The following is a 25,022-nucleotide window of genomic DNA, read 5'->3' as shown; positions in this document are numbered from 1 at the left end:
AAAGATCTGTTTCTTTTAATACACTTTATTTTTTTAGAGCAGCTTTAGGTTCATAGCAAAATTAAGCAGAAGGAGCAGAGTTCCCATATACCTCTTGCCTCCCCCCACAACCTTGCACAACCTCCCTCATGATCAATATCACCCAGGAGAAGGGCATATTTATTATAATTGATGAACCGACATTGACACATCACCATTACCTAAAGTCCACAGTTTACATTTGGGTTCACTCTTGATGTACACTCTATGGGTTTGGGTAAATGTATAATGACATGCATCCGTAAATGGGTTCATTTATAATTAGAAGTCCTAAATTATTTTTTTCTTCTTCATTTCTCACCAAAGCTATTTTCTCCATCCCAGCTTCCTACAAGCCACAGGTTTGTGATGAGAACAGAGGCTAAAACTGCCCTCAAAGCCCTGGCACCAGCAACAGCTGAACTGGAATTGAAACATATTCCTTGACTGGCACAGCCTGGCTGAATGTACATATGAATATTTCCTGGCTTTCTGTTCCTATAGGACTACAAAGGTAGATTTGTTTTCTTTCCAGTTTGGGCACAACTGCGACTATTTTTCCCCCTTTTTATATTACTTTCTCTTATTTCTGATGCAGGTGAGCAATTGAATCCAGCTACTCAGGACTCCAGCAGCCTCTGCTTTGGGCCCCAGTAACATCCACTATTTACAGATATCACAGAGTGGTTTCATTGCCCTAAACAGTCTGTGCTCTGCATATTCATCCCTTCCATCCCAGCTGACAACCACTGATCTTTTTACCTTTTCCAGAAAGTCATATAGGGGTAATCATACAGTATGTAGACTTTACAGATTGGCTTCTTTTACTAAATAACATACATTTAAGTTTCCCCCACCATGTCTTTTCATGACTTAATAGTTCATCTCTTAAAAAAGAGGAATAATAGTCTATTATCTGAATGTACCACAGTTTATTCAATATTCATCTACTAAAGGACAGTTTGATTGATTCCAAGCTTTGGCAATTATGAATAAAGCCACTATAGACATCCACTTGTAGGTTTCTGTGTGGATATAACTTTTCTATTCCTATGGAAAAAATACCAAGGGGTGTGGACTGCTGGATCACATAGTAAGAATATATTTAGGGACTGAGATTGTGACTCAGTGGTAGAGTGCTTGCCTTGCATGTATAAGGCACTGGGTTCAATTCTCATTACCACATATAAAGAAATGAATAAAATTAAGTTCCATTGACAACTAAAAAATGTTTTTAGATAAAGAAAGTTTAGTTTTGTAAGAAATCACCAAAATGTCTTCCAAAGTGGTGGCACCAGCAATGAATGAGGATTCCTGTTCCTCTACATCCCACCAGCATTTGGTGTTGTCAATGCTTTGGATTTTGACCGATATAATTAAGGTGTGAAACATGATTTTTTTAAAACATGATGTTTTGATATTCATCATGAAATGATAATTATAGTTAAGCTAATTAAAATATCATCACCTCGTGAAGGTACCATTTTTTTGTGTGTGGTGAGAAGACTTAAAGATGTACTTTCTTGGCAAATCATAAGTATACAATACAGTATCATTAACTATAGTTGCCATGCTGTGCTGAGATCTCTAGAATTTATTCCTCCTATATAACTGAAACTCTGCTTTCTTTGACCAACATTTCCCCATTTCCTCTCTCCCAAAGCTCCTGGAAACCACCATTCTATTTTCTGATTTTATGAATTCGTTTTTAATTCCAGAGGTAAATGAGATCATATAGTATTTTTCTTTCTGTGGCTGGCTTATTTTACTTAGCTAAATGTCCCTAGGTTCATCCATGTGGTTGCAAATGGCAGGATTTCCTTTTTTTTTTTTTTTTTTGTACTAGGTATTGAACCCAGGGGTGCTTAACCACTGAGCCACATACCCAGCCCTTTTAATGTTTTATTTGGACAGGGTCTCACTAAATTGCTTAGGGCCTCGCTAAGTTGCTGAGGTTGGCTTTGAACTCGCAATCCTCCTGTTTCAGCCTCCTGAATTGCTGGGATTACAGGTGTGTGCACCCGTGATTTCCTTCTTTTTAAAGGCTGAATAATACTTGATTTTAATAGATGTATTGTGGTATCTTGTTTTGATTTGCATTGCCCTGATGACAGATAATGTGGTACATGTTTTCATATGCATATTTGCTATCTGTATAGCTTTTTTGATTAGGTGTCTGTTAAGGTCTTTGGATCATTTTAAAATCAGATTATTAATTTTCTTAATGTTGAACTTTAAGAGTTCTTTTGGGTTTTGTTTGTTTGTTTTTGATGGTACTGGGAGTTTAACCCAGGGCCTTGCACAGGCTGGGCTACCTGCTACCACTGAGCTACATCCCCAGCCTTTAAGAGTTTTTGGTATATTTTGGATAATAGTTCTTTATTAGAAATGTCTTTTATAAGTACTTTCTTCCAGTCTGTGGGAGACAATCTCTTTTGAGTCTCTTGAAAATGTCTTTAAAACAGAAAATTATAATTTTAATGAAATCTAGCTTACTGATTCTTTGTTTCATGGATTGTACCTTTGATGTTTTATATATATATAAAATCATCATATAATATAATAAATCATATAATATAAATATAAATATATATATATATATATAATTTCAAGGAGCTGTATAGTTTTGCATTTTCCATTTATATCTGTGATCTATTTTGAGCTAAATTTTGTGAAGGGTGTAAATTCTGCGTGCAGTCTTTTTTAAAAAATTTTTGGATGTGGATGTTCAATTATTCTAGCACCAACTGTTTAAAAGATTATTATTTTCTCACTATATAGCTTCTGTTTTGTTGTTGTTGTTGTTTTTGGCACTAGGGATTGAACCCAGGAGCACTTAACTACTGAGCCACATCCCCAGCACTTTTTATTTTTTATTTTGAGGCAGGGTCTCACTAAGTTGCTTAGGACCTCACTAAATAGCTGAGGCTGTCTTTGAACTTGCAATCCTCTTGTCTCAGCCTTCCAAGCTGCTAGGATTACAGGCATGTGCCACTGTGCTTGGCTGCCTTTGGTTCTTTGTGGAATATCAAACATAGTTGACTATATTTAAGTGGGTCTATTTGTGGGCTCTCACTTTTGTCCCATTGATCTATTTGTCTATTCTTTTGCCAATATTATACTGTCTTGACTACTGCAGCTTTATCTTTATCCATGCTTGCTTAAAATGCAATTCCATATAATTCTACCTTTGGAACAAAACTGTCTCTACTTAAATGTATAAAAAACACAAGAATAAGGGAACTTTACTCCTTATTAAAATTCTGAATCAATGGGAAAACATCTATCTTTGGTGAACATAAAAACTCTGAAGCCTTGGTATTTATTAGCCTGGGAGTAGCTCAAGTTTACTGAAAGCATCAATTTTTTCATGGTCTTTTAGCATTGACTTAAATTATTGATATGACTCACTGGGAATACTGGCACAAACTAAATTTAAAAGATGGAAACACCAACAGCACAATATACTGGGAAGAAACTGGACTAAGTTATTCTTTCTGAAAAGCTAATGCAGCAGACCATCATAAAACAGAATAATAATGATATACTTTTATATGTGTGGTTATAAATTTCCATACCCTAAGGAGCCAGTATTGAATCCTATGTTTTCTCCACTATATGATAAATAACTCCAAATATTTATTGCTTTTTAACAACACAATAACCCAAATAATTTTTTCAGCATCTATTCATTTTTCTCTTGTAAGGTCAATAATTTCTAAATTATATCTTTTGTCTCTATGAAGAGAATTACTCAGTTGGTGCTTGGTAGTAATCAGCTGCAGAATTTTGAGAACATAGCAAAATTATCTTTAAGTCACTGACTTCAATTGCATCACATGAACCTTTGAGTACTTGCTGTAAAATGTCAGACAGAAATGGGGCCAAGGAGGAGGATACACTTGGGAGACAAAAAGCTCGTAAAACATACTTGGAATGTACATTTCTACTTCAAGAAGTAAGCTGCTATCTAATGAAGAACTTGGATGAAGCTCATGCAAACACTTATTTATTCAGACTTAAATGGAGAAAAGTTCCTTGGCATCATTTCCTAGACTTTTCTTTCCACAGTCAACATAAAGGGGATCAGTTGATAGTCCTGCTTATTTAAGCAGTACATCATAGAAGTCAAACATCTAAAAATCCTATTCTCATTTCCCTGGTGTGTGTGTATAGTAGGGCATTTTGTTGTTTTCATCTTTTATCATAAGGTAAGTCATCAATTTAGGGAAAGCCAAAAAGAAGGCTTCGGCAATATTCCAAACCCTTGCCACACTCCTAAAGCATCCTCCTACTTAGGTGTTATGCTTTGAATATGAGGTGTACCCCAAAAGCTCATGTGTGAGACAATGCTTCCTGGTTCAGAGGAAGTCAAGACAAAAGTCTTGACCCAATCAATAATTTAATCCCCTAATAGGGATTAACTGAGTGGTAAGCGAAGTGGTAGGGTATGGCTAGAGGAGGTGGGAATTGGGGCGTAGTTTGGGGTATATATTTGTATCTCTTGAGTGGAGACTCTCTCTCTGCTTCCTAATGATGCAAGCTGCTTCCCTCTGCCACACTCTTCTGCCATGATGTTCTGCCTCACCCCAAGCCCCAAGGAATGGAGTCAGCCTTCTATGGACTGAGACCTCTGAAACTGTGAGCCCACAAATAAACTCTTCCTCCTCTACACTTGTGCAGGTTGGGTCATTTAGTCTCAGCAGTGAAAAAGCTGACTAAAACACTAGGAGTTCCAGCTTAATGAACCTTCTGAATGAACTCTCTTCATATTTCACAGAGGAATTGTCACTAGGCCTGGATTTGCTCATTTCCTGACTTGACACCAAAAACTTGATGTCTGCATAAAGTAATGAAGATCATCATTCCCCCTAGAATTCCACTTAGGAAGGGAATTCTATTTGTAGCTCAAGAGGAACAGTTTCTCAGAGGCTGCCTGTGAGATGGAGGATGGTAGACAGTTGTTCTCTGTAATGTCATTACTCTCTGCAGACACTGAACCTTCAGTAAAATCACTGAACCCACAAAATGCTTGGGTGGAATGGACTTTTCAAAAACCTAGTGGATGACTCAAGGGGGGGAAGTGAGACAGGCAAAAAAGATATGGAATGTAGTGGCAGAGGGAAACTGGAAGAAGTCTGGAGGTAAGCGTCTAGAAATTGGAATTTCAACCAGACTTCTGAGACGCAATGATTTTTACCATTTCTGTAGAAAAAGTGACTTTCTTACCATCTGGGGCCAGGTTCATCATCTGAACTATACTCCATCACTTGCCTGCTTCTTTGAAACTGTTCCATCAAGTATCATCTTTCTCTTCCAAATTTTCATTTGCTGCCTCAATCCTGGCTCTTTTCCCTGAGTGTATGAATCTGCCTAAGTCAGCTGCATCTATAAAACATCCTTGATTGGCAAAAATATACATAATTTTATGTTGAAAAATTTCTACAAAGACAAGGAAGAAAAGAAGGGAGGAAGGAAGGGGGGAAAGAAAAGAAAGAGAAGAAGGAGGGGCAAGAGGGAGAAAGAGAAGGCAGAGAAGATCCCTCCCTTTAACCTACACTTCCTCTGTCATCTACTATTCTCTTTGATACATTTTAGTCAATCCTCTTGAATTGTCCCTAGTCAAAACACTCACTTCCTAATCCTCTATTCCTTGCAGTATGAGTCACAGTCTTGCTTTTCCTTCATCTCTGTAACACTGGATGTTGTCCATTACCACCTTCTTGGAATTGCCTGTATTAGTGCCCACATCATTTTCTCCTAATTAGCTTCTTCCTTTCCTGGCAGTCCCTACTCAGGGCGTTCATAGACACATCTTTTTCTTCCCACTCAGGAACTATGGTTTAATTTTCTTTCTATTCAAAGGCCTATCGTATTTTTCTTCCTAGATATTCCATAGGTATCTCAAAAACAAAACAAAACAAATTCCCTAAAAAACAAAACAAAACAAAACAAAAGGGCTGGACATGGTGGCTCAGGCCTGTAATCCCAGTGGCTCAGGAGGCTTGAGTTCAAAGCCAACCTCAGCAACTTAGCAAGACCCTGTCTCAAAATTAAAAAAAAAGAATGGGTGGGGGATGTGGCTTAATGGTTAAGGATCCATGGGTTCAACACACATACAAACCAGAATAAAACTTATATTTCTCTGAAAATGTGTTCTTGCATTTTATGGTATCCCATGACAACATTACCCCAGATTATCCTGTTCAGAAATTTAACAGTTAGCTAGAATTTTTATCTTCCTCTCTCATCACATCCAAATAGATCTTTAAGCTCATGCTATTCACCCTAGCTCATGGGCCAACAGCTTTGGCATTGATGCTTGTTTCAGGTGCCCCACCCCATGCCACTGAATCCAAATTTTCACAATCCAAATCCATATTTCACAAGATTTTCCAGGTGATATGTATGCACTTAAAGTTTGAGAAGCACTGCTCTAAGGTACTCTCCTCTCTCCCTTTCTCGTTCAATAATGTGTTAACCATTAAATGGTTCTTGGCATGTGGTTTGATCTCATTAGTTTCTCTGCCACCAGCCTTCTTTCTCCTCTTTATCTGCCTGGATAAACTCTACTTATTCTTCAAGGTTCAGCTAAAAGTGTCATCTCATCAGTGATGCTTCCCATCACTCATCATGTCATCATCTCATCAGTGATACTTGCCTCAGCCTTTGTTCAGCTACATTCATTCAGTTGTGTTAAATGCTTCCAAGACTCTGAAGCTCAGTTAACTGTCACTGTATTGGTATCGCACAGTCACCTTTAATCTCATTAGTTGATATCTTTGGGTAATCTGCCTTCTTCCCATTAGAATGCAATCAACTCAAGGCAGCTATTGTTTCATACACTTTTCACAGCACACCTAGCACACTGACTGGCACAATGAAGGTAATCAATATTGAATAAGTGAATGAAATGAATGAAAAAAATGCACAAGCTACCAATTGTCATTTTTTCACCACTGAGTGTGGAACTTAAGCTCCATTTCTCCCGTAGACATAACTGGAGCAAGCATCAAGAGAATTGTCAAAGCCCCCCTCATCATGGGGTGACTTATGGGGTTATGAATTCCTATGCAAATCTGTCTGCCTCCGTGTACACTCCTTAATCAAGAAGTTGATTGAGAAAGACACCCTATACACATTTGCTATTACCTCTTCCACCATGTACCAATCCTCTCCCAGCCCTAAACAACAATTAATCTTTTTTCTGTCTCTATGGATTTCCCCAATCTGGACTTCTATATGAATGAAATAATATGATATATGGCATTTTATAATTGATTTCTTTCACTTAGCTTGTTTTCAAGGTTCATTGACATTGTAGCATATATTAGCCCTTCATTTCTTTTTTTTTTTTTTCTTTGTACCAGAGATTGAACCCAGGGGTGCTTAACCACCAATTACATCCCCAACCCTTTTTATTTTCTATTTTGAGACAGGGTCTCACTAAGTTGCTGAGGGTCTCGCTATGTTGCTGAGACTGGCCTTCAACTCATGATCCTTCTCTCAGCCTCCTAAATTACTGGGATTATGGGTGTGTGCCACTGTGCACAGTTTAATTTCTTTTTTTATGGCCAAATAACACTCCCATATTGGATATACAAGACTTGGTTTATATATTCATCAGTTGATAGACATTTGGGTTGTTACCAAACACTGGCTATTGTAAATATTCATGTTCAAGATTTTGTGTGAACATGTTTCCTTTTCTCTTGGGTTTATAGGAATGGAGTTGCTGGGTCGAATGGCAACTTTGTTTAATTGAAGAACTGCCAGGCTGTTTTCCACAGTGGTTGCAGCATTTTACTTCCCAATCAGCAGTGGATGAAGATTCCAATTTCTCTACCTCCTTACTAACATTTGTTATTACGTAACTTTTGACTCAAGTCATTCTAACGGGTGTGAAGTGTTTTTTTGTTAGTTTTTTGTTTTTGTTTTTACTGGGAATTGAACCCAGGGGTGCTTAACCACGGAGTCATATCCCTAGTACTATTTATATTTTATTTTGAGACAAGATCTCACTAAATTGCTTAGGGCCTTGCTTTGTTGCTGAGGCTAGCTTTGAACTTGCAATCCTCCTGCCTCAGTCTTTCGAACCACTGGGATTACAAGAGTGTGCAGCTACTGCACCCGGCTGAAGTTTTATATTGTGATGTTTATTTGCATTTCCAAAATAACTCAGGATTTCTAACATGTTTTCATGTTTCCATCAGCAATTTATGTATCTTTCTTGGTTGCTTTTGTTTCTTAACTATGGATTGAACTCACAGTAGATATCATATTGTCCTACACATATCCCAAAATGTGTGCCAGAATTCAAAGTTGAGATCTGCAAAGACTAATATATTATAGAATAAAATATTATCCACACAGGCATTTAAAATGAAAAAAATAACTGGATGAACATCTGCTTTTTAAAGGTATCAGGGATCTATCAAAGCAGTGGACACTTCTGGGGCTAAGATCTCTAGAGAAGAAAATCCCAAGAGAAAAATATGAAGCTGATTTTCCCCTCAAGACATTTACCCAAACAAAAGCTGGTGCTAAGAGACCAAGAATCTGAACACATCTGAACACAATCTCATAAAGCTGGTGGGTGTGGCAGCAAATATTGACATTCAGCCTCCATAATGACCCTGGTATATACCCAAAGCTTTCTGGTGGCAACCCAAAGGATACTTGGAGTAAGGGTGACTGGAAATAGACTAAGTCCTCACAAAGACTTAAGTAAATACAGATTTCAACCAGTTCGAGCCTTTTTTTTTTTTAAGAGCTGGATTTTAAATTGTTCTTTTTTTGTTGTTCTTTTTAGATACACATGACAGTACAGTGTATTTTGACATATTATACATACATGGAGTATAACTTATTCTAATTAGAATCCAGCCCAAATCTTGAGTTAAGTTGATCTGCATCTATTTCAATTCCTTGCCATAAACAAAGGTAAATCTTCCTAGAGAAAGAAAATTCATTCAGAGTCTCAAATTACCTCTTCTTTTTTCATACAAATATCTGCATAAAATTAAATATAACATGGCATATCAATTTTAAAAATGGCTAAAATCCAAGAATAAGAGGTAATAAAAACAGATCTATTGATAATACAGATTTTGGAATTATCTTACATGAACTTTAAAAACTAATCAATACATATATGAAATTATATAAGAAGATGGGGAATTTATCAGACAGGAAGCTTTTAAAATCTCAAATGAAAATTATAGAACTAAAAAATACCACAATTACAATTAAGAAATCAACAGATAGGCTTAATAGCAAATTAGACACAGTTATAAAGATAATGAGCACTAACTAGAAGGAAAGTCAGAAGGAAATATTCAAATGTAGAAACAAAAAGCATGAGAAATCATGGGAAAATGAAAATGTCAGAGACGAGGGAGGAAGGGGGGGAGAGAGAAAAAGAGAGAAGTAGAGGGGAGAATGGCTCAGAAGCAATATGTGAAGCAATAAAAGCTGAGAATTTTCCTCAACTGCTAAAATACCAAACCACATGTTCAGAAAATACTACAAACAACAAGTAGTATATACACAAAGAAAACCACAACTAAACATCATGTTAAAATTGCTGAACATCAAAGTCAAAGGGAAAGTCCTAAAAAGCAGTCACAAATAAACAAACTGGTTAACTTCAAAGAACAATAATAACAACATCTGACAGAATGTCAGATTCAAAGAACAATAATAAGAACATCTCAACAGAAATAATGGAAGCTGGAAGACAAAGGAATGATAAAACAAAAGTGGGAAGTAAATAACATCTTAACAGACTTCCACACTCAAAGATGAAGGCAAAAAAAAAATCTGACAAAACAAAAATGAGGAGAGGGTATATGTTGTCTTCTCTAAAAGATATACTAAAGGTAACATTTCAAGGGCACAGGAAATGATCCTACATGGAAGTATGGAGATACAAAAAGGTATGAACAGGGACCAAAAGGGTAAATAAAAGTCAATTTTAAAATTGGCAAGAAGATTTGAACAGTCACTTCATATATACCCACACCCATGGAGAGATATTGAATGGCAACTAAAAACATGAAAAGGATTGGTGTCTAATCTGCTATTAAATCAATCTGCTCATTAGTCATTGGGAAAAGCAAATTCAAAGGACCAGCTACTATATACAACTAGTGAATTACAAAAAGTAAAACTCAGCATTGGCAAGGATGTGGAGGAACTGGAATACTCATATGCTCCTTGTGGGTGTACAAAATGGTAAAATTGCTTTTGTAGATTCTACTAAAGCTAAATATAAGAATTCCCTATGGCCCAGCAGTTCCGCTGCTGAGTATATATGCAACAGAACTGCATATATTGGTGTGCTAAAAGGAATGTACAAAGAGATTCACAGAAGCTTTATTTTGAAGAGCCACAATCTGGAAATAACCCATATATTAATTAAAAGCACAATGTCCCAACACATTGTGATATAGTCATACAATAGAATACTAAGGAATTTCCAAGCAATGCTAAGGAACAAACTTCTGATATTAACCAAAGCATGGATGACTCTAACAAATACAGTGTTAAGTGAAAGAAGCCAGACCTCTAAAATTATATACATTTTAAAATTGGGAAAAATTAATCTGTGGTGTTAGAAGTCTGCTTTCTGTTGTGCTTTGGGTAGAATGGTAAGGTAAGTGACTTAAAAGGGACACAGAAGGAAATGTTTGCTGGTATTCTTTCTTAATGTGAGTAGAGTGTTTACTTTGTGCTAATTTGCCAAACTTTACTCTTGCGATGAGTACAGTTTTTTTGTATGCATTTTAAATGTCAATAAAAAGATATATTAAAAAAACTGGATGCACTACTATTATACTTAGTAGGCACTCAATGTTTATTAGATTGAATTTTTTAAAGGAAAATAAAAAGGTTACCCTTTCATTAGTACAATGAAGTTGTCCCAGAAATATTTTCCTTCTTTACCCTGGCAAAATACCAAGTAGAAAATAAACACAGCAGAAACCCTGACTTAGAGCGCCCCCGTAAAACTCATTCTACAGATGTAACCAGTGTGACACCCTAGTGCTGTAAAAAATCTTGAATTCTTAGTGATTAAGATCTTACTGTTACCAAAATCTCTCTTGAACATCTGCCAGTTTACCAGATGTCTAGTTAGAAATTGAGGACTTTTCCTCCAATACATATTTAGATCTAATTGAGTTCTCAGAATTGTTGGCACAAATATTATGACCCATCATTCACAATCCACGTGATATGATAACTGTATATTCTATAATCCCCTAGATCCTGAATGATTTTGCTCTTTTTCTCCCAGACATACTCCAATTTCTTGTGTAAGGACCTGGATGGCAAGATCTCCTCCAGCTCATCTTTTTTATGCTCAAAAATTATTGCACTTATTTCATGCCAAGGAACTAATGTAAGAATTTTATAGGTGCCAATCACTTAATTCTATAAAGGAACACTATAAAGGAGATAATGTTATTATCCTCATGAAATAGATGAGAACTAGCAGAGTTAAACTTACCTGTTAACTTCTTGGGTAACGGAGTTGACATTCAAACCTAAGCAGTCTTGCTCTACAGTCTTGGTCTTAACCATTTGGCTCTTCTGCCTAAATCAATATAATTAGTTCTATTTCTCTAGCAGTGGTCTCAGTTCCACTTTTTATCTCTTTTATCAATGTGAGGCAAGGAGTCTGTTGCTCTCACAATTGTTCAGGGTCCTATGGGGTCCGGAGAACTCACCAGAGTACTTTGGGGAGTTGTCCAATTCTTCATTTCCACTGAGTCTAAATTTCCTATCTGTCTTCTATTACATGAGTATTGCATATCTAAGTCTTCCTGAAACCATGCAGTCTAGGCATCTGGGAATGAGTAAGCCTCAAAGTGCTAAGCTGGTTTTGGGGAATCATCTCCCAGGGCACATGCAATGACCAGAAAGAAGCAGGACTAGGGCCGATCCCCCTATCAATCCTATCAACTTGTCCTCCTCCTTCCTTATCCTGCTTCAGGCAGAGAGAAGGAGCATCAGTGAGTTGAGCTGGACAAAAAAACCCTTGGTCCTTGATAGACAAAGGGAGGAATACCTGGACTCATGTGCAGGGCCCTCTAGCAGGTTATCTAACGGCAAAATGGTAGCAGGGTCACTCAATCCCAAGGCAGAGGTTCTGCATCCTGCTGTAGATTCTCAGCTCTAGGTCAAGGTACAGCAAACCCTCTTAAAACACAGTTTCCCCTGTACAGTGAACTTTGTAAATAATCAGGCACGGTCACTAGACCTTCTATGACTGAAATGGTCTCTTGCATTTTCTACCTTTGCTAACACTTGCACCATCCTTACCACCACTAATCTTCTCAATTCCTACAGTATTCCTCAGTATAATTTCTCCCCAAATTGCCAATTAACTAACACTCTACCTTTAGGTAAAATAGACATATATCAAATTGATATTTCTGATAGACTGCAAATTGGACAAAGATCTTGTATTATTCACTGATGCCTGGCACCAAGTATAGTACCTGGCACGTAGTAGGTGTGTTAATCAGCTTTGCATTGCTGTAACAATATACTTAAAATAACCAACTTAAAAAAGGAAAGGTTTGTTTTGGTTGATGTTGGAGGTTTTAGTTTAGAGTTGGTTGGCCCTGTTGCTTTGGGGCCTGTGTTGAGGCAGTACATCATGGTTGACAGTATGTAGTGGAGGAGGATGTTCATCTCAAGGTGCCTGGGAAGAAAAGAGAGAGACAGGAAGGGAATGGGGTCCCAATATCCACTTTAAGGGCATGCCCCCAATGACCTAACTTCCACTAGGCCCCACCTCCTAAAGGTTCTACCACCTCCCAATATTGCCCCAGATTGGTAACCAAGCCTTCAACACATGGGCCTTCAGGAGATACTTATCAAAACTATAGCAGTAAGGAAAAGGGCTCAATAAATGTTTATTGATGAACTCAATTAATGACAAGGATTTATTAATAAAATTTTATAGGCAAACCAGTATGATATGTATTCTTCATTTATCAATCATATCTATAAACATTTTAAAATGGTACACCATTGTTATTGAAGCTGTTCCTAACGTGTATGGGATCTTCTCCAAAGGGGCAGAAGAAAAACAAATCTATCTTTAACCAAGATTTTCAACAATAAGGTATGAAAAGTCCAAAAGCAAAAAACATTATTTCTGGTTGTCCCAGGTTTATTCGAAAATCAAATGTTCAGAAATTTCCATTGCCTTTGGACTGTTTAACTAAGTTTCATGGCACATTAGTTAGGTTCATCTGTTTGGACATTCATTCTTACTCAAAAAGAGAAGAAATTGGTTAACGAATTCTCTGCTCAATGTATTATCATCCTTTTCAACAATCATTAACTAAAAATAATTGAAATGCCCTTTTAAAAATGAGTAAAAAAACTTTGAAATTAAATAATGAGTTTTTCCAGATTCTTTCTAGATACCATCACTGTGTGCACATACACACATAAATATTTCCTTTACTTAACCTTGATGTTTGGATCCTAGTCTATACATACAAAAACAACTCAGAATATGTTCACAGAAGCAGATGACAACTTCATGTCAACTCAAAGTCACCAATTCTCAGAGGTTCTAAAGTCATGAATTCATTGTCTTAAATTTGTCCAAACATAATGAATACCATGTGCCATTATAATAACCCTGGTATAAGATGCACTGAATTTATGCTTCGTATTATTTTTCCTAGAGAAAATTCAATTCCATTCTGTTCACTGAGTCCAAATTACTGTTAGGTCTCTTGAGGCACAATTATAACTACCAGAAATAGCTTCCAATCTGAAGCAAGCATTAAAAACTATTTATCTAGGGAAATATAAAGATTGGTTCTTTCAACCTTCTTTCTTAGTCTCCCACATGCTGATTAACTGCAGAATCAGCCTTAAAAAGGAAAGGCCAGCAATACTATTATCCACATTATTATAGCCATGTGAGGACTGAGGGTGTAGTTCAGTGGTACAGTGCTTGTCTAGTATGTGTGAAGCCCTGGGTTTGATTTCCACCACCGCCCCCCAAGAAAAAAAAATAAATATAGCTTTATGAGCCAGTTTAACCCTTTCTATGTGTGTTCCCCTCGCCCATGTACAACTATCCACCATTACCCAATCTTTCATTCTCCCACTCAGCAGCCAGGGTGATCTTTGATTACAGAGGAGGAGGAATGATTGAGTATGTCACACTTGAGAAGTAAAAACTAAATTCAATTCACTTAGGATAAAAAAGTCGTTAGTATGTCTACATGCCCATCCACCAGGCAAAGTACTATCAACCTTGATAAGGCATTAGAAAGGTGTTTGGGAGCAGGAGTATTGCCAAGTTTGAGGTCAGCCTGGGTAACTTAGTGAGACCTTGTTTCGAACAACAAACAAACTAGGGATACAGCTCAACACAAAACAAAACAATCAAACAAACCCTTTCCTGATATCCTTGCAGACAAATCTGAGGAATTGGTAACTTTTGTGTGTGTATATGTGTGTGTGTATGTGTGTCAGGATCTCACTCTGTTGCATAGACTGGCCTCAAATTTGCAATCCTCTTGCCTCAACCTCCTAAGTAGCTGGACTACAGATGTGCACCACAGCACTCGGCTGGAAATATACTGATGTAGATGCAGTTAGATAGGTTTGCAACTGCATAAGTAATCTGTACTTGTACTTTTCAGGCCAAGGTGTTTTAAGGAGTGAATAGGACTCTGGCCTTTGGGTCTTCTTAGTATCACTGTTTTGTCAACTACTGGATTAAGACTTAAACTGAGTGTGATTACACACACATCTGTAATCCCAATCTCAGGAGGTTGAGGCAGTAGGATGGCAAGTTCAAGGCCAAGCCTCAGCCATTTAACAAGAATTTTCTCAAAAAATAAAAGAGGCTGGGGATATAGCTCAGTGGCTGATCACATTTGGGTTTAGTTCTTACACACACACACACACACACACAGACAAACTGATAACTGGGACAAAACTGAGAAGACATAAGAGCATCATGATTCAAAATTCTAAAAGAAGGAATCAGGCCAATTTTTAGTGGCCTTTTTCTGAATATAATATATCCAGCACTTGTCATTTCTGGAAGAAAAGGAAAAGCCCCTCTTAATTTATTATATAATGAAGTACTTTCTAACAATAGTATTTTACCAATGGAACAGTCTCTGGAGTATTCAGAGCTCTACTGCTGATTATAATCAAGCAGAGGCTAGTGGACTACCTTTCAGGAACCCTACATAGGGAATTTCTACAAAGGGTGCACAATCAGACACGATGCCCTCTTACGACTGTTCCATCTCTAACATTCTCCAACTCCAAGAGAAGCAGTGTTGGCTAAAACAACTAGCATTAGGTCAAATACTCCAAAACTGGTCTTGGTCTTGGCTTTGGGCTTTTAAGCTTCCTGAACCTCAATGTTACAAATACTTTGAGCATCACACTAAATTAATATCCTTCCTTCCTTCTTCCTTACAGGCAGAACTCTGATTCTAACTAGATGCTACTCACCCTCCCATGTGTTCAAATGACTAGCCTCCAGGTTTGGCCATTGGAGTAAATCAATGGTTTGAAGAGACTAGTTTATACTAGTCTCTTCACTATTTTTGTGTTATGAATAGGAAGATGATACCATTTGTATGACATATTTACTGGGTTAAGTTAATTGTTCTGCTTTGTAGGTCTGCAAGGTCAAGCACATCTATCTCTCAGATTATCTGAAACTCTACTTTCTATCCCTACAACTAGGGATAGGTTTAGTATGCGCACATGATGTGACCTAATTCTAGTCAACATAAACTGAATAGAATTCTGCTGAAGGAAATGGTATTCCTCCTCAAGGAAAAAAAAGTATCCAGGAAGAACTCTCCCTTTTCCTCCTGACTTGGTGCCTATGTGCAATGTTTAGATCTGTAATGATCTGTGGATGTTTTAAAACATGTTCCCTGACATTCTTTGATTTTCTTCCCATCAAGAAATAGGGTTTATATCTTCTCTCTTGGAATCTGAGATCATGCAACTCCTTGAATAATAGAATGTGGAAAAAATAACTGCTGGCTTCTAGGCCAATGTATCAAGAAACAGAAAACTTCCAATTCATCTCTTGGAATCCTTGTGCTTAAGACCTAGCTGTCATGCTGCAGGAAAACCAAGGAGAGGTCAACATGGAAAACCATCAAGGTTTCCAGCCCTCACTCCCAGGTAAGCAATGAACTTGAAGCAGTACCAAACTGCCTCAGCTGAAGCCATGTGGCATGGAAACAAGGTGACCCTGCTGAGACTTGCTCAAGCTGCAAAATCACAGGCAAAAGAAATGACTGTTAGGATTTTAAGTCACTATGTTTTATGGTTTTTTTTAATACATAATTATATAATAGATGCACAGTTCTCTGAAAATCATCAGGGGAGACTAGAAACAAGCTGAAGATGACAGGCAAAAAGACAGAAAATGCCTGGGTCCTTGATGACATTGTTGTGTCAACAAATAATGGGATCACAATGCCTCAGAACTTATTATGTGAAGTGATACATTTTTTTCAATTTTAAGCTGCTTCTAGTTGATCTTCTATCACTTGAAATTGAAATATCTTAAAAAAAATCTTGTTTTTCATCTGTGAAAATGAGATTAATATAATCGCCCTGCCTAAACTCACAGAAATACCATTTGGGAGAGTGGTTAGTTTTCTCTTTTCTTTTTACCATTCACTGACCACACATAAGTGCCAGAACTGGGTATGCACAAATGAATAAGACAAAGACCCATGATCAGCCCCAGTAGCCCATGCCTCATCATGCTTCCTGCCCGCAATAAAACTTAATTAAGGAAGCATGAAAAACAAAGACACATGAAAACAAGAAAAAAAATCACCCATACTCTCTCACTATCTCAGGACAACAACTAATTGAAATTCCAGTGAACTTCCTTTCAGGTTTTTTGAAGTTTTATATTTTGTGTATGTGTGTGCACATCACTTGTGTGTGTGAGTACACACATGCAAAAAACTGAGATGATGTTGTAGTGAAAATTTACAAGCTTACGCCAGGTGCAGTGGCACATGTCTGTAATCCCAGTGACTTGGGAGGCAGAGGCAAGAGGATCCCAAGTTCAAGGCTACCCTGGGCAATTTAGCAAGATCCTGTCTCAAAATAAAGAATAAAAAAAGTCTGGGGGTATAGCTCAGTGGTAGAGTGCTCCTGGGTTCAATCCCCAGTTCTTCCCCCCCCCAAAAAATATATATGTATATATACATATATGTAAGATTATATCAGTAAAACATCAAATAAAAACAAGAGTTATCCTTTGACTCTCCCTCCCAATACACCTCTAAGAATGTATAAATTAAAACTATTATTTTTAGACTAATTCATAAAATGCAGTTGGTTCTGAAAACAGGCAATGAAATAAATAAGATTTTTTTTCAGAAGCTATCAATGTGTCTGTCCAAGGTAGACCTTTGAGCAGCAACCTGATCAATAGAAGATGACTGTGTCAAATTAACCCAAGTTCAAAGATTTGTATTATAAAATTAGACCTATGAATCATAGTCTCTTCGTTCTTCTCCCAAATGCAGTAGAAATGACACAGTGGGAATAAATTATTAAGAATCTTTTCCTAGGAATTCAAGAGACAATAAACACCTTTGAAATCCCTAATTCAGACTATCACCTTCTGTTCATTTGGCTTGCCTGCTGTTATGGTTTAGATATGAGGTATCCCCCAAAAGCTCATGTGAAGACAATCCAAGAATGCTTAGAGAGGTGAAATGATTGGGTAATGAGAACCTTAACCTAATCAGTGTATTAATCCCCAGACAGGGATTAACTGAGTGGTGACTATAGGTTGGTAGGGTGTGGATGGAGGAGGTGAGTCATTAGGGGTGTGCCTTAAGGATATACATTTGGTGAACTGAGCTTAGTCTCTCTCTCTGCTTCTTTGGTGGCCATGTCCTGACCTGCTTTCCTCTACCACTTTTCCACCATGATGTTCTGCCTCATCTCAGGCCCCAAAGAATGGAGTCAGCTGTCTATGCACTAATACCTCTGAAACCATGAGCCCCAAAATAAACTTTTCCCCCTCTAATTCTTCTTGTTGGGTCTTTTGGTCCCAGCAGTGAAAAAGCTAACTAAAACACCTAACTAAGACTACAAAATTTTAAGTTCTTATCAAACCCTCTTCATCACCCCTCCCTGCATCCAGCAAAGAATGCTTGGTGCAAAACTGCATTTGTCCTATTGTACAAACTCAAGGGTACTTACCCCTCTATTCTTTCACAGCCTCCATTTGACAGAACTTGTCCCTGGATGAACCTAACTGTCTTTTCCACAGCTGCACATGCCTGGCCTACAGTGGCTCAAATTATCATCTCTATTCAGATGACTACTCCCGAGCGACAGAGCTTGAGACAGAAGTGGTTCATTTGGGAGGCAGGCCTCGGAAGCAGAAAGGAGTGGGGGAAGCAAGAGAGAGAGAAGGATGCCAGGCTAACAAAGGCCGCATTAAGCTGGTAAATGCTGTGGCAAATGATGATCCACAGAAGTCTATATAGATTGAACCCCAGGTTATCCATCTGAAGGATAGAGAGGCTAAGGCTTTATCCACTAAGACCTTTGGGGGTGGCCCTGTGCATGTTAGCTTCCCTATAGTTCTCATCAGTACCAAAGCTTTCTCTGGCATAGGAGAAATCCCTAAGACAGAAAAGAAGAAAAACACTGTAGTATGCACTGGGACACAGGTTTGGGGTTCCCAGATGTTGGCAATGTGCACAGAGCCCTTCATACAATTGCATGGACCTATCACTGAGTATCCAAGAGCCTGCTACAGGGTTCAAATTCAGTTCTCCATGCTAGATATCCATTCCTGCCTCCATATTAAATCTGCAATATCTCTATGGTATTTCTCCTTTTAGATGTTCCACAGGCATCTCCAACTAAACATAACAGAAACTGAGAGACGTATGAAGTACTGTCATGGATTTACACTCTGATAGCATTTGCTGATGGCAACTGCACAGAGATTCCTGAATTGTGAGCAGTTTTGCCAATGAATGGGTCTATAAGAACACCTGCCAGACTCTGGAACCCAGGCATCAGTCATTCTTTCTGGATTGGGACTGACTGTCTCATCCTTAAAGAAGGGGTGGCATGCAGAGTTGTGCACTACATCTCCACACTCTGGGTGATGCACCTCCTGTTACTGTTGAAGGTCTTATTGCTTACCAGCTCTAGGATACAAGCTGTTTCTCAGGTAACTGATACCCACGCAACATACACTGTCAATAGGAGTTCAACTGTCTTCCCTATCAAAATGAAATAAAACAAGTTTTGTTTCCAATTACATACTTATTTCAATATTCTTAGTCAACATTCCTTTGTTCTCTTTTGAACTGTTGTAACATCTGTCATTTCCCTCTCGAATAAATAACGTGTTTATATGGATGTGAGCAACATGATTTCATCCATTTTGAAAAATACCTTCTAACCACTTTGGAACACACTGACAAGATGCCCCATAGATGTTCCTGTCAGAGTCAGGTAAACAGTATCTGACAGAGAAAAGCACCTTGCACACAGTGAAAGCCCAGGATTGTCTTTTCTTGGCTCCCATAGGTGAATCCAGAGTACCAATAGGACCTGGTTGATGCTCTCATTTTCTAATTTTTAATAATCTCCCTATTAACCCTGTGTTCATTTTGGTTTGGTTCATTTATGGTCATTATTTCCCATTATTGGCAGAAATGATTGGGAATTCAAAAAAAATTTTTTTTGGTATTGGGGATTGAACCCAGGGGTTCTTTGCTACTGAACTATATTTCCACTTCTTTTTTATTTTGAGACATGGTCTTATTAAGTTTCTGATGGTATAAGTTGCTGAGGCTGGCCTCGAACTTGTGATCTTCCTGCCTCCACCTCCTGAGTTGCTGGGATTAGAGGTGTGCACCACTGTGCCCAGCACAGGAATTTGATTTTAGAGTCTGAACATCTGCATATCTCTCTAAATGTCTATTCCTGGTTTATAGAAATCTAGACTCCAGTTGGTTAAGAGGCAACAGAAAATCATCTAGTCTGTCTTTTATTAGTTTGCTTTTATTAGCTTGAACTTGCAAATCTACTAAGAGTCTCATGCCATTTAGGAGAACAGCTATTTGAAATCTGGTCTAGAAAGAATTTCTGATTTTATGTTGACACTTGACCTATATCTGAAATTATAGGGTTGAAGTTATAAGTGTTACATCTCTGTGCCTGTTTGTCTATCTGCAATTCAGAAACACTTTTACCATTGGATGATATTGATACATTAGTTTATAAAGTCTCTTAAGGGAACTCTCTTCTGACTAGCATTTCCAGACAAATTATTTATATAATTAAAATATAGGAAATGAATCATCAATACTTTAAATGTGCTAGCTTTAAAGTATATATTCTCCTAGAAATGCATACAAAATCATTTTAAGAATTCAAATTTACATTAATTCATGTAAGTCTTTGACAAATAAGACTAGTTTAAGAGTTTGGGCTTAATGTAAACAAGTATGTCTTTTCTGATTTACCAGTGTTACCTATAATACAAGCACACTTTTTTGGGGGGTATGTTTTTCCTAAACTTATGCAGTTTTCTGATGAAATGAGCTAGAATTATTCATATTGATTATCTGCAATTGTGAAAAACCCAAATTTACATCGAAGCAAATTAAATCATTGTTTAAGTGAACTTGTACTTCCATAGTAATGAGGCTTTGTAGTATGTCACCTTAAAGAACATTTCCAAGATCTTGAGACAACTGGAGATTTGATTTGCAATGATGTTTAGATCATTTCTATATAAGACAAAATACTGAAAAACTGACTAGTAAGCATAATGTAAATTTATATACTTTTGCTTCTTATTTGTATATATGCAAACAGGTTCTATCTTTGGGTCTGTAAATGAGTATGTTCATTTTTGCCATTTTATGAAAGTAAATAAGGGTTTATGTAGCTGCATAAGGCTGTTAGGTGTATCCATGAGATTTGCTAGTCTGCTATAATTACAGAATTTCAAAATTAAACATACTCTAATTTTCTTTAGAAACAAGTGACTGCTTCAAAGTTAAGATACATGAGTGGAATTCTATTAGGAATCTTAAGATAGTAAGACAATCTAAAGTTCAATGATTTGTTGCTCTAGAATGGGAAAGACAAACGATGGTTAAGGACAAAACCTGAATGAACAAAGAAAGCTATAGAAGGTCTACAGAAAGAGAATCTGAAAAGGAACGCAAATTTATGTTAAATTTTTTGCCAGATATGGCTCAGTTTTGATGGGTTATTTGTACAACTGTCAAACAGAGTTTGTAGGGCTGGGCACAGTGGTGCACACCTATAATCCTAGTGACTAGGGAGGCTGAGGCAGGAGGATTGCAAATTCAAGGTGAGCCTCAACAACTTAGTGAAAGCCTGTCTCAAAATAAAAATAAAAAAGACCTGGGGGTAGGTAGCTCAGTGGTAAAGCACCCCTGGGTTAAACTCCTAGTACCATGCACATGCGTGTATGACTACACACACACACACACACACACACACACACACACACAAGCTTGTCAGTCCTTTAGGATCAAATGTTGCACTGAAACAAACCTAGGACTTGATTTGCCTTTTATGAAGGTGAAGTATTGGTCTGTTCTCTTAATAAGAAGTGATATTACTCTTTTTAAATTAATTTATTTATTTTGATTCATTGTAAAGATCACTCTTTACCTGTGCTGGTTTCCTATGACTGCTGTGACAAATTAGCACACATTTGGTGGCTTAAAACAGCACACATTTATTCTCTTACACTACTGGAAGTAAGAAGTTCCAGATCAGTTTCACTGGGCTAGAATCAAGGTGTCAATAGGGCCATGCCTTTCCCAGGGGCTCTAGGGCAGAATCCATTTCCTTGCCTTTTCAAGTTTCAACAGCTTCATTCCTTAGCTCTTAGCCCCTTCCTCCATCTTCAGAGACAGCAGTGTAGCACATATTTTTTTAATAGTTAAGAGACATTATTCTAATAGCTATAATTACAGTGCTTGTCAAAATGAAAACTGAAAACAAGTATACAAAATAGTTGATTATTAATTGTGTATCAAAAGCATTAAGAGGTTCTATGACACCAAATAAACCAGTTCTGAGGTTTCCCCAAGATAAATTTAACAGCTCCAGCTTCTTCAGTGTTTATCAAATACAAAAGGAAAAAGTAGATGTCATCTTTTTCAATGGCAAATCAGACCCTTGCATGCTGAGAGAGAAAGCTACTTCACACATGGAGATGGGGGTGCTCCGGGCCTGTGGGTCTAGAGTAGGCCAACACTCCCAGCTTGTATGCACTCGTGCTGGGGAGACCCAGATCTGCCAGCATGCTGAGAGGGTGCATGAGTGAGTGGATGCTGGGGACATGGGCTGCTGCTCTGGCCACACGCCAACCAAAGGTGCATCTGGGCCCTGTGTCCTCCACAATGGCCCTCCCAGCTCACCCCCAGGTGACCATGGGAGCACAAGTACAACACAATGCTCTGGAATGTAGGTGACCCAAAGACAGGCGAATCACAGGGTCTCTATTGGGACCATGCAGTGGATGGCAGTTTGTGTCACCATCTTGTGTTCCCAGAAGGGGAATGGCTGATGAACTAGCATTCAGGCTGTACACCAGGCATAGTCATCCTTCTGTGTGTTCAAGTTTCTCTCCTTAACTTGTATTTTTTAACTATTTTTAAAAATGCACTGAGTTTGGGTTAAAAAACAAACAAAAAATGGATCCCAACACCAACCTGAAGCCCAGGAGGCCAGATGCCCACATGCCTAAATTCCTTTTCAATACTGAAGGAAACAGTTTCCTCAGTGGAAACAGAAACTATTTACATTACACAAAAACCTGGTTGCAGGCTGTGTCTACATATATACAGCACTGTGCAATGCAGATAGACCAACCCATGGAGACAACTTCTGCTACTCAGGACGGCAGAGTTGCACGTTTGCCACATGAGAGGAAAATGAGGGTGGAGAGGAAGAAGTGAGGAGGTCAAGAGTTCTGGTTCACTTCTGGTTCCAGAGCTGATTGGACAGCTAGTCCAGTCTTTCATAGAGCCTGTCCCCACTGGTGGCCTGAATGTACCAGTTCCTGTGATGTAGTGAGTGTAGCCCCAGCTTGTGTGTGATTTTTTGGCCATGTTCATGGCATCTGGGAGGTGCTGCTTGTTGACAAACATTAGGAGGACACTGTCTCGGGGCTCATCTTTGGCTAGCACCCTCATGAGCTCCTCACAGGTCTCGTTCACACACTCTGTCATTGTAGTCCACCACAAAGATCAAGCCTTGGGTTTTCTGGAAGTAGTGACACCATAACAGGCAGATCTTGTCCTGGTCACCCACATCTCATACAGTGAAGCTGATGTTCTTGTATTCAATGAATACATTCTTATACTCATTGAAACCTGTGGTGGGAATGGTGGTGACAATTTCAACCAGCTTCAGTTTGTATAGACTAGTTGTCTTCCCTGAAGCACCCAGGTCCATCATGAGGATGCATGTTTCTTTTTTGCCAAAAAGGTCCCTGAAGAGGTTTGCAAAGATATTCCCCATCCCTTGTGGGTGGTTGGAAGTGACACTGGCCAGAGTCCTCAGTGGTGGTTTGCTCCAAGTCAGGCATTGGTTTTGCTCCCACAAGATGGTGGTGTGGACAGTGGCCATGTCAGTTCCTCAAAGTATAGCATCTTGCTTCAATCTTTGCATTGTTTTCTGCCTCTGCAATCTTAAGGGATCACCTGGGTAACTTCATCTCAATCTCTTTACCTACAAAGTTCTTTCTGACATATAAAGTAACATTAACAGGTTCCAGGAATTAGAAACTGAATGTCTTTGGGAGGACATTATTCAGTCTACCACATCACCTATGTAATACTGACCAAATAGCAGAGATTCCATATTTGATCACAATGACACTGTTTTAGTCAGTTTTTGTGGCACTGTGAGTAAAAGACCTGACCAGAACAATTTAGAGGAGGAAAAGCTTATTTTGGCTCATGGTTGGCAGACTCCATAGGTCAGGGCCCCAGATGATGCAGAACATGGTGGTAGAAGAGCATGGCAGAAGAAAGCAGCTCAGGGTGTGGAAAACAAAGGAGAGAGAGTTCTTCTCAACAAGGACAATATATGAACCCCAACGACATGTACCCAGAGACCTATTTCTTCCAGTCACACCCTATCTGCCTACAGTTACCACTCAGTTAATCTACATCAATGGAGTAATCCACTAATTAGGTTAATACTCTCATAACCTAATTATTTCACCTCTGAATATTCTTGCATTGTCTCACACATGAGCTTTTGGGGGACACCAGGTATTCAACCTATGATAGACCCTTTTCCCCATGACATTATCAAGCACTTAATTATTCTTTTTTCAAATAAAAGAAATATAAATTCTACATTTATGAGGATACTAAGGACGTCTGTATGTTTATCTCAATACTGTGTTGTCACATTAATAGCTAGCCAACCTATAAACATTCATTTACAATACTTAGGCACCCATGAGCCTATCTTTTTTTTCTTTAATTTTGGTACTGGGGGCTGAACCCAGGAGTACTTCACCACTGAGCTACATCCCCAGTCCTTTTCATTTATTTTTTTATCTTGAGACAGGATGTCTCTAAATTGCTGAGGGTCTTGCTAAATTGCTGAGGCTGTCCTTGAACTTGCAATCTTCCTGATTCAGCCTCCAGAGTCGCTAGGATTATAGGCATGCACCACCATGCCTGGCTCATGATCCTATCTTAATTCTCAACTCTCAAATCTCCTGGCAACCTTTCTATTTTTGCCTTCCAAAATGAAAAGTTAAATAAAATAAAAACATCATAATATCTCTTTAAATGTTTTTATTAGTGCATTATAATTGTACATAATAGTGGGGTTCATTTTGACATATTCATACATACATATAATTTACTCCTTTTCAATCCCCAATATTTCCCTATATCATAACATATTTT

At 38.1% G+C, this 25,022-nt stretch overlaps 1 protein-coding gene and 1 pseudogene across 1 annotated transcript in view; both read right to left on the bottom strand.

The window, feature by feature from the left end:
* Xk (X-linked Kx blood group antigen, Kell and VPS13A binding protein) overlaps window positions 1-25,022 on the bottom strand; it is a 49,766-nt gene that overhangs the window by 5,683 nt on the left and 19,061 nt on the right. The window lies entirely within an intron of this gene.
* On the bottom strand, window positions 23,068-23,613 carry LOC124971828 (ADP-ribosylation factor 1-like; annotated as a pseudogene).

Source organism: Sciurus carolinensis, chromosome X (assembly GCF_902686445.1).
Source record: "Sciurus carolinensis chromosome X, mSciCar1.2, whole genome shotgun sequence".
Lineage (NCBI taxonomy): Eukaryota > Metazoa > Chordata > Mammalia > Rodentia > Sciuridae > Sciurus > Sciurus carolinensis.
The sequence above is the reverse complement of the archived record's forward strand: the minus strand, read 5'-3'. Positions and strand labels throughout refer to the sequence as shown.